Below are 11,759 nucleotides of genomic sequence, written 5' to 3' on the forward strand. Positions count from 1 at the left end.
GAAACTAAAACAATCAAGTCTAGACCAAGGTTCAGAAATCTGTCCTCAACCCTTTGTATACTATCAGGGTCCAATGGACCCATTTTAATTTTTGAGTTCCTTTTTTTTAGCATTCTATTTAGTGACTTTTATTCTTTCTTATAGATCTTTCCAAAGAAAAAAGAGAAAGAAAAAACCTTTAAATGTAGTAAAATCACTCGATCATATAAGGGTTCAACTGGACTTTTTCATAAACCTAACATCTGTTATAGGATTTTAGTGAACTTATTTTCCTCCACCTTGAAATATCTTTCTATTTCATCAATTCAGAATTATATCAGAATTCATCAGTAGGGATCCCTGGGTGGCTCGGCGGTTTAGCCCGGGGCGTAGTCCTGTATTTCCGGGATAGAGTCCCACACATCGGGCTCCCTGTATGGAGCCTGCTTCTCCCTCTGGCTGTTTATCTGTCTCTCTCTCTCTTTCATGAATAAATAAATAAAATCTTAAAAAAAAAAAAAGAATTCATCAGTTATTTGCAACTATGCTAAGAAACTAAAATAACAAAAAAAATAAGATCACCCAGAATGATGCAACAGTGAAATACTGCATTCTTTCATCCTTCAGTTTGTACTACCCAAAGTACTGCATCTTCTTTCAAGAACATATAAACTCTGAAGACACTATATCTGTAGCTTGTTTCCCAAAGTGTTCCTTAAACACTTGGAATTTTTCCATTTTTCACCCATGATGGCAGAGAATAGGAAACTGAAGGAGGAAGACATTTATGAGACAAATCAGAATACAAGTAACTGTATGCTAGATTCTTAAGATAATGAGGAAACTGATCATATACGCAAATCACAGACTATGAATTTTCAGACCATGATGATCTCCTAATTAAAATTTTTCAAGTTTAATAAGTAAACATACCTGTAATTAATAAAAGAAATAAAATTTTTCACTCATTCAAAAGAACATTATCATGCAACATTTTGAAACAAGTCCCTTGATCCTTTTTACTAAATAAAATATTACCATCTTTTATTCTCTTATATTTGTAGACCAAAATTTACTTGATAATGGATTTTAAGTGGCCAAATGAAGGTTGGTGTTTAAACAAAGATGACTGGAAAAAAACAGTATTGTAACGAAAATTTTTTAAAGTCATCACACTGGTTATTCTAATTGGTGTTTATAATATATAGATGAGAATTCTCTGCAAACATAGAAGAAAAAGGGTCAACCTTGCCATAAAATCATAAGCCATTAAAATTTGTAAAAGTACTACATTTTGGAAATACAAGTCCAAAGTACCAGATGGTAACAATAGAATCTATTAGAGATGTATATGAAATCTAGTATCAGTATTGTAGTTTGACAACCAAGTTCATGAAGGAGAACCATATGTAATGATAAACTATAACATATCAGAGATGTATTTGACCTGGGAACAATAAAAGAGGGACATGTGCTAATTTCACACGTGACAACTGATGAGCAATTAGTTGTACTCAAAAAGATGTTGCCCATTTCAGCTATATATACTTTCACATCCAGGAAATTTAGAATAAAAATGTGGGTTTCTTGAGGTACTAGGATGGCTAAGTCTGTTAAGCAGGCAACTCTTGATTTCAGCTCAGGTCATTATCTCAGGGTCATTAGAGTGAGCCCTGCATTAGGCTCTGCACTCAGCGCAGAGTCTGCTTGAGATGCTTTTTCTCCTCCTTCTGTTCCTGCCCACCCAGCTCATGGTATAAATAAATTTAAAAATCTTTAAAAATAGAAAAACAACAAAAACCTATGGGTTTCTTGTGTTCCAGTTGTTACTTAAATTGTATTTCTGGCAAAACTGTGCTTCAACCGTCCCTTTACCATCACTTTGGCAAATTTTTCTGAAGATGAACTAAAATATATAAAAAAAAGAAGTGTCCATTGGGCTCAGATGGTAAATGGTGATGACTATGTTTTATGGTACACTAAGCATTCTAGATGATTCATAAATGATGTCGATGAACTCACTGTGATAAAGTCAACAGCTCTCTATAGCAATGGTTCTCAAATTTGGCTAATCATCAGATCAGAATTACCTGGGCACAAGTTAAAAATAGCTTCCCAGGCTGACACAGATTTCATGGAAGGACTTAGGAACTCTTTAATAATTAGCCAGGGAAATTCTCATGATAAGCCATTGTGAAATGTGGCCATATGAAATATACTATTAAGCAGAATACTCTCCTCTTACCCATAAGGTTCCATTTCTGACCTATTGGACTGGCAAAACTCCAAAGTTTGACAACAGACTTCAATAGTAAGGTTTTATAAAACACTCATATATTACTCATGGAAGTACAATTCCCATACAAAGTAAGTTTGCAGTATCTATCAAAATTATGAATACAGATACCCTCCAACCCTGCAGCCTCCAGTCCACAAATATATTTGCACATAAAAAGTGACATATATAAAAGCTTATTCTTGAAGCACCAACTGCAATAGCAAAATACTTCAAAGAAGGAAGTTCTATATACATTAACATAAAAAGGTCTAAAATAACATTAAAAAACAAAGCATGTTTTTAGAGAGCAGTATATAAACATGCTAATATTTGTCTTACAAGCAAGAGGGAACTTAAAGATCTAGAAAAAGTACAAACTAAACCTAAATAGCAGAAGTAAGGAAATCATAGAGACTAAAGATAAATGAACTAGAAGATAAATGAACTAGAAAATAGAAGAAAACAACAACAATGAAACCAAAACATGATCTGAGAAAAAAAGAAACAAAATCGACAAACCTTTTGTTAGCCAAAGACAGAAAGAGAAAAGTCAAAATACTAAAATGAGAAATGGGAATATGCACATTGATTCTACAGAAATTATGACAGTACTATGAATGACTGTACACCAAAGTATTGTATAACCTAGATTAAATGGACAAATTCCAAGAAATATAAAGCCTACCAAAATGAAATCACAAATAAATTAAAAATCTCAATATACCTATAACTACTGACAAGACTGAATCAGTAATCAAATATCTCCCAACAAATAAAAGCCATAAACCTTAAGCTTCCTTGGTGAATTCTTCTAAACATTTAAAAAAGATTACCAATCCTTCTTAAAATTTGGCAAAAGCTGAAGGGAATATTTCCTAACCTATTCTATGAAGACAGCATTAACCTGATATCCAAGTCAGTCACTCCCAGAAATAAAACTACAGACCAATATATCCCTTATGAACACTGCAAAAAATCTTCAAAATACTAGCCTGTTATATTGATCAGTTATTTGTGTGTTGAATCATCCTTGTATTCCAGAAATAAATCCCACTGGTTTATTGAAGCAAATGGAATTCAATAGCACATTAAAGGATTATACATCTTTTAACCAGTGGGATTTATTTCTGGAATACAAGGATGATTCAACACACAAATAACTGATCAATATAACAGGCTGCATCAACAAAATAAAGGGAAATAAAAACACATGATCATCTCCATTGATGCAGAAAAAAAACATTTTATAAAATTCAACAACCTTTTATGAAAAAACACTCAACAAATTAGAAATAGAAGATAATTACATCTACATAATAAAAGCCACATATGAAAAACCCACACCAAAAACTCAATGATGAAGACTGACTGTTTTTCCTCTAAGATCAGAAACAAGGCAAAGAAACCCACTTTTACCATTTCTATTCAACATATTACTGGAAGTACTAGCCAGAGTAGTTAGACAAAAATAAGAAATAAAAAGCATCCAAATTGAAAAATAAGTAAAATGATCTGTGCAGATTATTTGATTTACATGTTTAAGGTTTAGAAAACTATAAAGATGTCACAAAGAAAAAGCTGTTAGAACTAATAAATTCAGCAATGTAGCAGGGTATAGTCAATGCACAAAATCAGTTTATTTCTAGACATGAAAAATAATCTGAAAATTGTTACTATTTTACAATAGCTTCAAAAAGAATACTTACAAATTAACAAGTTTGTTAATTTAATCAAGGAGGTGAATGAAAGGCTTGTACAATGAAAACTATAGGGGTAACTGGGTGGCTCAGTTAGTTAAGTATACAATCTTGATTTTGGTTCAGGTCCTAATCTCAAGGTTATGAGATTGGATCAGGTCAGATTCTGCACTCAGCAGGGAGTCTGCTTAAGATTCTCTTCCTCTCCCTTCGCCCCCACCCTACCCCACCCCACTGCCTGTGCTCATGCCCATGCTCTCTCTCTAAAATAAATCATTTAAAAAAAATTACAAAACACTGCTGAAAGAAATCAAAGAGGATATAAATAAGATGAAGCACATCCCATGTTCATGGATTGATAGACTTAATACTGTTAAAATGTATCAGCCAAAGTGACCTCAAGATTCAATGCAATCCTTATCAAAATCACAGTGATTTTTTTTTATCAGGGAATAGAAAAACTCATCCTAAAATTTATATGAAGTCTCAAGGGACTCAAACATCCGAAATAATCTTGAAAAAGAATAAAATCAGAAGGCTCATACTTCCTGATTTCAAAACTTATTATAAAGCTACAGTAATCAAAACTAATCTTTTAGTATAATGGTATACAAATCAATGGGAAAAAAAATAGCCTAGAAATAAACTCTCACTTATATGGTCAAATGGTTTTTGACAAGAGGGCCAAGACCATTCAATGAATAAAAAAGTCTTTCAACAACTGGTGCTGAAAAATTGGATATCCATGTCCAAAAGCATGAAGATGACCCTTACATAATACTATTTCCAATTCAACTCAAAATAAAGGAACTAAATTTAAGACCTAAAACAATAAAAACTCTTAGAAGAAAACATAGGAAAGAAGATTCATAGCCTTGGACTTAACAGTGATTTTTCTGGACATGATACCAAAGACACAGATAACAAAAGAAAATCTAGATACATTGGACTGCATGAAAAATTTAAAATTTTGTAGATCAAAAGACAGCATCAACAGAGCAAAAAAGCAACCCACAGAATGGGAGAAAACATCTCCAAATCACTTATCCAATAAAGGATTAATACTTAGAATATTTAGAGAACTACTAAAACTCAACAAGAAAAAAAAAAAAAACTGGTAAAGGACTTGAATAGACATTTCTCCAAAAAAGATACAAGAATGGCCATAAATACATGAAAAAAAAATCTTCAACACCATTAAGCATTACAAAAATGCAAATCAAAACTGGGAGATACCTCACCCCCATTAGGATGGCTACTATCAAAAAAAAAAAAAAAAACATATTGAGAGAAAACTTGTCAAATACAAGCAGAAGAATGAAACTGGACCAATTTCTCACACCATACACAAAAACTCAAATTGGATTAAAGACCTAAAAAGGGGGATCCTTGGGTGGCGCAGCGGTTTAGCACCTGCCTTTGGCCCAGGGTGCGATCCTGGAGATCCAGGATCGAATCCCACGTCAGGCTCCCGGTGCATGGAGCCTGCTTCTCCCTCTGCCTGTGTCTCTGCCTCTCTCTCTCTCTCTCTCTCTCTCTCTGTATGACTATCATAAATAAATAAAAATTAAAAAAAAAAAAAGACCTAAAAAGGGAATCCTGAAACCATAAAATCCAAAAAAAGAGGACAGGCAGTAACGGCTCTCGCATGGGCTGTAGCACCATTTTTCTAGATAAGTTTCCTAAGGCAAGAGAACCAAAAGCAAAAATAAACTACTGGACTACCTCAAAATAAAAGGTTTCTGCACAGCAAAAGGAACAATCAACAAAAATAAACAGCAACCTACAGAATGGGAGAAGATATTTGCAAATAACATACTGGGTTAGTATTCAAATATATAAAGAACGTATATAACTCAAAGACCAAAGAACAAATAATTCATTTTAAAAGTGGGTAGAAGACACAAACATTTCTCTAAAAAAGACATCCAGGTGGCCAATAGACACGTGAAAAGGTGTTTAACATGACTCATCACCAGGGAAATGCAAATCAAAACTACAATGAGATGCCACTTCACACTTATCAGAATGGTTAAAATCAAAAACACAATAAAAAAAATAAGTGTTGGCCAGGATGTAAGAAAAAGGAACCCTCTTGCATTGTTGGTGGGTATGCAAACTGGTACAGCCACTTTGGAAAACACTATGAAAGTTCCTCAAAAAGTTAAAAATAGAACTACCGTATTATCCAGTAATTGCTCTTCTGGGTATTTACCTAAGAAAAATACAAAAATGAGTTTAAAGGGATACTGGCACCCCGGTGTTTGCTGCAGTATTATTTACAATAGCCAAATTATGAAAGCAACCCAAGTGTCCATCAACAGACAAATGAAGATGAAGGATGTACACACACACACACACACACACACACACAGTGATTAATCAGCCATAAAAAATAACACCCTGTCATTTGTAATGACATGGATAAAGCTAGACAATACGCTAAGCAAAATAAGAAAAAAGGCAAATACCATGATTCCACTCATATGTGGAATTTAAGAAACAAATGAACAAAGGGGGAAAAAGGCAAACCAAAAAAACAAGACTCTTAACTATAGAGAACAACTGACAGTTATCAGAAAGGCAATGGGTGGGAGATGGGTAAAACTGGTGATGGGAATTAAGGAATGCATTTGCACTGTGTGATATATGGTATCATTGAATCACTATACTGTATATCCAGAACTAGTACAACACTGTTGACTATATTGGTTTTTTTTTAAAGTATCAATTAGGGATGTGGAGAAGCTGGAACCCAGTGCACTGTTGATGGGAATGTAAAATGGTATACCCACTATAAAAAAGTGTGGTAGTTCCACAAAAAAAAATATATATATATATATTTTTTTTAATTACCATATGATCCAGCATTCCACTTCTGGGTATACATCCAAAAGAATTAAAATCTGTATATAAAGAGATATTTGTACACCCATGTTCATAACAGCAATATCCACAAAAGTTCAAACATGGAAGTAATGCAAGTATCTATCTATGGATAAATGGACAAGCAAAATGTGGTATGCACATACAACGGAACATTATTCAACTTTAAAATGGAAGGAATTTCTGCAACATGCTGGATGAATCTTGAAGACTTTGTTAGGTGAAATGAACCAATCACAAAATGACAAATACTGTATGATCCCATTTATATGAGGTACTTACTCAAAATTGTAAAGATATAAGGATGGTGACCAAGGGCTGGGGGAAGGAGAGAATGTGGAGTTATTGCTAAATGGTTACAGAGTACCCACCGTACAAGTTGAGTTATTTAAGGACAGACGGTGGTGATGATTGTACAACATAGTCAATGTTTTTAATACCTCTTAACTACATGCTTAAAAATGGTTAAGATGATAAATTTTGTTATGTGTATTTTATTACAATAAAAAAGAGGAAGGAGAATATAGTTGAATATAGTTCTATGTTTGTACAGTTATAAGATATCCCTGGATGGATACCTAAGAAACACAAAGCAGTTGGCTCTTATAGAAAGGAAATGTGGTTGGCTGGAGGACTTTTTTTTTTTTTTTAATTTTATTTATTTAAGAGAGAGAGAGCACGGACATGAGCAGAGGCAGGACCAGAGCGGGAAGCTCCTGGCTGAGTGGGGGGCCCAATTCAGGGCTAGATCCCAGGACCTGGGGATCATGACCTGAGCCAAAGGCCGACACTTAACCAAATGAGACACCGCAGTGCCTAAAATTTTTAAAGATTTTATTTATTCATGAGAGACAGAGAGAGAGAGAGAGAGAGAGAGAAAAGCAGAGACACAAAGGGAGAAGCAGGCTCCATGCAGGAAGTCCATTGCGGGACTCAATCCAGGCATTCCGGAATCACCCCCTGAGCCAAAGGCAGACGCCCAACCGCTGAGCGACCCAGGCATCTCCAACTGGAGGACCTTTAGAAGGAAGGAAACTACATTTTGAGCCATGTTACTACTGACCTCCTCAAAACCTAAATGTATAAATAATATTGGCAGCACTGGAAAAGAAGTTAATAATGCTAATGTAACTATTACTAGATAAAGGACATATTTTAAAGTTGTTCTGAAAAACTTTTTTTATATAAAATCTTGGCATTCACTACCTAAAAAAAGTACCAAAATCTGACAAAAACAGGAAAAAAAAAAGTTGAGTCATGTTTAATTTAGGTAATGGTTTTATTAAAGAGTACATTCACCTGCCAACTGTTTGTAAATTCATCCTCTTCTGGTCATGTCCTTATAACACTCAAAAATTAGTGTTGTCAGAGTTAAATCTGGATTATAATGGACTATTTCCTGAACATTTTAAAAGACATTCCACTTCCTTATTTTCATCTTGTGGCACAAACCACTTGATCTGTAATATTCCACACCATTTATCTTTTTAATTTATTTTTTAAGATTTTTTAAAATTTATTTATTCAAGAGAGAGAACACAAGCAGGGGGGGCAACAGAGGGAGAGGGAGAAGCAGGCTCCCCACTGAGCAGGAAGCCAGACAAGGGGCTGCATCCCAGAACCACGGGATCATGACCTAAGCAGAAGGAAGATACTTGACTGAGCCACCCAGGCGCTCCTAGTACCACCTAAGGAACAAAAAATGACAGAACTAAACTGGTAACAGAAAACATGAAAAAACTTTGTTTCTTTTTTTTTTTTTTTTTTTTTTTTACTGTTTGCCCTTAACCTCAAATAGAAAAGCTAAAGATCGGAAAATCTAGATTTGGACCCCTGGGTGGCTCTGGGGTTCAGCATGTGCCTCGGGTTCGGGCCGTGATCCTAGAGACCCGGGATCGAGTCCCACGTCGGGCTCCCTGCACGGAGCCTGCTTCTCCCTCTGCCTGTGTCTCTGCGTCTCTCTGTGTCTCTCATGAATAAAAAAACTTTTAAAAAAAACTAAAACGTGAATTTTAATCACCTACATACATTGAAGATAAAGCCAACAGCCTGCAGCTGTTTTCAATGTAATTTTCCTTTTTAATCGTTTTTTTTTTTTTCAGACACGTAGATGTTAAGTCTGACAAACCAAAAGTACTTTTTTTTTTTTTAGGATTTTATTTATTTATTCACGAGAAAGACGGAGAGACGCAGAGACACAGGCAGAGGGAGAAGCAGGCTCCCCGCGGGGAGCCCGATGCGGACTCGATCCCGGGACCCCGGGGTCACGCCCCGAGCCAAAGGCGGACGCTCAACCGCTGAGCCACGCAGGCGTCCCCCAAGGTCCTTTCCAAGGAACGTACTTGCATAGAGAAGAAAGGGGAAAAAAAGACAGTAAATGAGCAGACGGATAACATCCACACTAGACAACCCAGAAACCGCCTGCGAGCCCGGTACGCTGGGGACCGGGATCAAATAGTTCCACTTCGGTAAAGAGGGAAACTTTCCACATCCCTGTGCCCTCACTTTCCCGTTATTACAAGGAGATCCTGCAACGAGACGGGGTCACCGCAGGTCCGGGGAGCGCCCCCGCGCGCCGGCTTCTCCCGGGCGCCGCGAACTCCCCTCCCAGCCGGCCGGGCAGTCGGCTCGGCGCCCCGCACGCACCCCGGCCCCGCGGGCCCCGCCGCCCAGGACCGGACCCAGCGCCGTCCGAGCAAGGCCGGCCCCGCCGCTCCCGGGGGCCCGCGGCCCGAGGGCAACAGAAACCGGCGGAGCGGCCCGGAACCCGGCGCCCTGAGCTGCGGCGGGGAGCGGGGGCGGGGGCGGGGGCGGGGGGGGGAGCGGGGGCGGGGGGGGCGCCGCGGGCCGGGCCTCTCCGCCGCCCGCCGCCCCCCGGCCCGGGCGGGACCGCGACCCCCGCAGCGCTGCCGGGCAGGCACAGCGAGCGGCTCGCGCCGACTTTCGCCCCGGGCCGCTCCGGGCGCAGGCAGGGGCGGGGACCCCCGAGCACAGGGCGTCGCCGCCGCCCCCGATCGCCGCCGCGGCCGAGACGCCCTCCGCCAGCGCCCCGTGGCGCCCCCGCCCCCGCCTCCGACGCGGCCTCAGCGCCCCTTCGCCCCCCTTCGCCCCCCTTCGCCCGCCCACGGCTGCTCACCTCGGCCGCAGGACCCGCCGCCGCCGCCGCCGCCTCCGGTCACTGGCCCGGACTCCGAAGCCCGAGGCGGGGAGAGCCGCGCGCGCCCGAGGACCGCCCGCCCAGCGCGTCACGGCGCCGCCCCCTCCTTCCGCCCGCGCAGGCGCGCGGCCGCGGTCAGGTGACCCGGTCCCCATGGTAACGGGCAGCGGGGGGCGGGGCGGGGGCGGCGGGCGCGGGCTGGGGAGCCGAGAGCCGCCCGCCCGCTCCCCTCCCGGGCGCGGCTCCGCACTTTCCCGCCGGCCTCGGGGCCACGCCCTTTGGCTCCCTTCGCTTCCAGCCCGCGGGGAGCCCGGGACGCTCGCCCCCGGGGGCCTCCTCCCACCGCCCGTCCCAGCCTCGGCGTCTCCCTCGACGTCCGCGCTCGCGGCCCTCAGACCCGGCCTGCACGGACCCGCCTCAACCCGGCCCCTTGGTACGACTGTTTCCTTGGCTCCTCGTCCATCTGAGCGAAAGTTCTCTGGCTGTCCGAGGTGATGCGTGGGCCGCGCACAAGTATGACCCGTGTCCTCAGGCAGGCGCTAAACTGCTTCTTCGGGGTCTGCCCCAGGGACTGTCCTGACCCCGGTGTCCGCGGCCTTTAGTCCTGGCATCAGCCTAGAGTCGACGAACATCCCCGTTCGCGCACAGACAGGCGCTAGGTCACCCGTTCACGTAGCTGCCGAAGAGCGACAAACGGTACTTGACGGAATAGCATTGACTTAGGAGCATCTTATTTCTAGTTATTTACTGCCGCCACCGTTTAACGTGGTAGAACTAATAAAAATCTGAGCGTAAAAGAGATGACAAGATGGAAACTTAGAGAGTTTATGGTCTAGCTGATAAAAGACATTTAAAGTTAATTAGACAATAGATTGGTAACGAAGAAATATACCTGTTTTTATTTTTATTTTTTGATTTTTATTTATTTATGATAGTCACAGAGAGAGAGAGAGGCAGAGACACAGGCAGAGGGAGAAGCAGGCTCCATGCACCGGGAGCCCGACGTGGGATTCGATCCCGGGTCTCCAGGATCGCGCCCTGGGCCAAAGGCAGGCAACTAAGCCGCTGCACCACCCAGGGATCCCTGTTTTTAAATAGTAGACATGTGACATGATTATGAAGAAAATCCAAAAAAGTTAACCAAACCCCCCTCCCCGAAACTAATAAGCAATTATAGCAGAGTTGTAGGATACAACTTTGTTAACAAGTTAACATATGCAAAAGCCAATTACTTACATATTCCAGCAATTAGAATTTGAAATGAAAGACATAATGTCACTTACATGAGCATAAAAAAAATGGAATACTTAGGTCTAGATCTAACACAATGTGTACAAAATCCATAGGACGAGAATTATAAAATTGGGATGAAAGACCTCAAAGAAGATCCAAGTAAGCGGAGAAATAGCCCATGTTTATGAGTAGGAAAATCGAATATTGTCAAGATGTCAGTTCTTCCCTACTTGATAGATTTGACACAATCTCAATTAGAATCCTAGAGAGTTATTGTTTGGACATCAACAAAGTAAGCAAAGTAATCCTAAAGTTTTTATGGGAAAGGCAGAAGTCCCAGAAGAGCCAATCAACACTGAAGAAGAGGAACAAAGTCACAGGCCAAAGTACCAAGACTTACTAGAAAACCACAGTATTCAAGACTGTGGTATTGACAAAAGACTAGATAAATAGATCAGTGGGACAGAATACAGAGCCCAAAAATAGACTCATGCAAATACATTCAGTACATCTTTGGCAAAGGCACTAA

The 11,759-nt window shown here is 40.6% G+C and overlaps 1 protein-coding gene across 2 annotated transcripts in view; it reads right to left on the bottom strand.

Annotated features, from left to right (window-relative positions):
• Nucleotides 1–10,115, bottom strand: part of LOC121498749 (syndecan binding protein) — a 37,233-nt gene extending 27,118 nt beyond the window's left edge. For both annotated transcript variants that reach the window (XM_041768860.1, XM_041768859.1), the window contains exon 1: nucleotides 9,977–10,115. The gene's annotated coding sequence lies outside the window, so the exon portion shown is untranslated. The remainder of the gene's footprint in view (nucleotides 1–9,976) is intronic.
• Nucleotides 10,116–11,759: the final 1,644 nt, after the last annotated feature.

This window comes from Vulpes lagopus, chromosome 9, assembly GCF_018345385.1.
Source record: "Vulpes lagopus strain Blue_001 chromosome 9, ASM1834538v1, whole genome shotgun sequence".
NCBI classification, from domain to species: Eukaryota; Metazoa; Chordata; class Mammalia; order Carnivora; family Canidae; genus Vulpes; species Vulpes lagopus.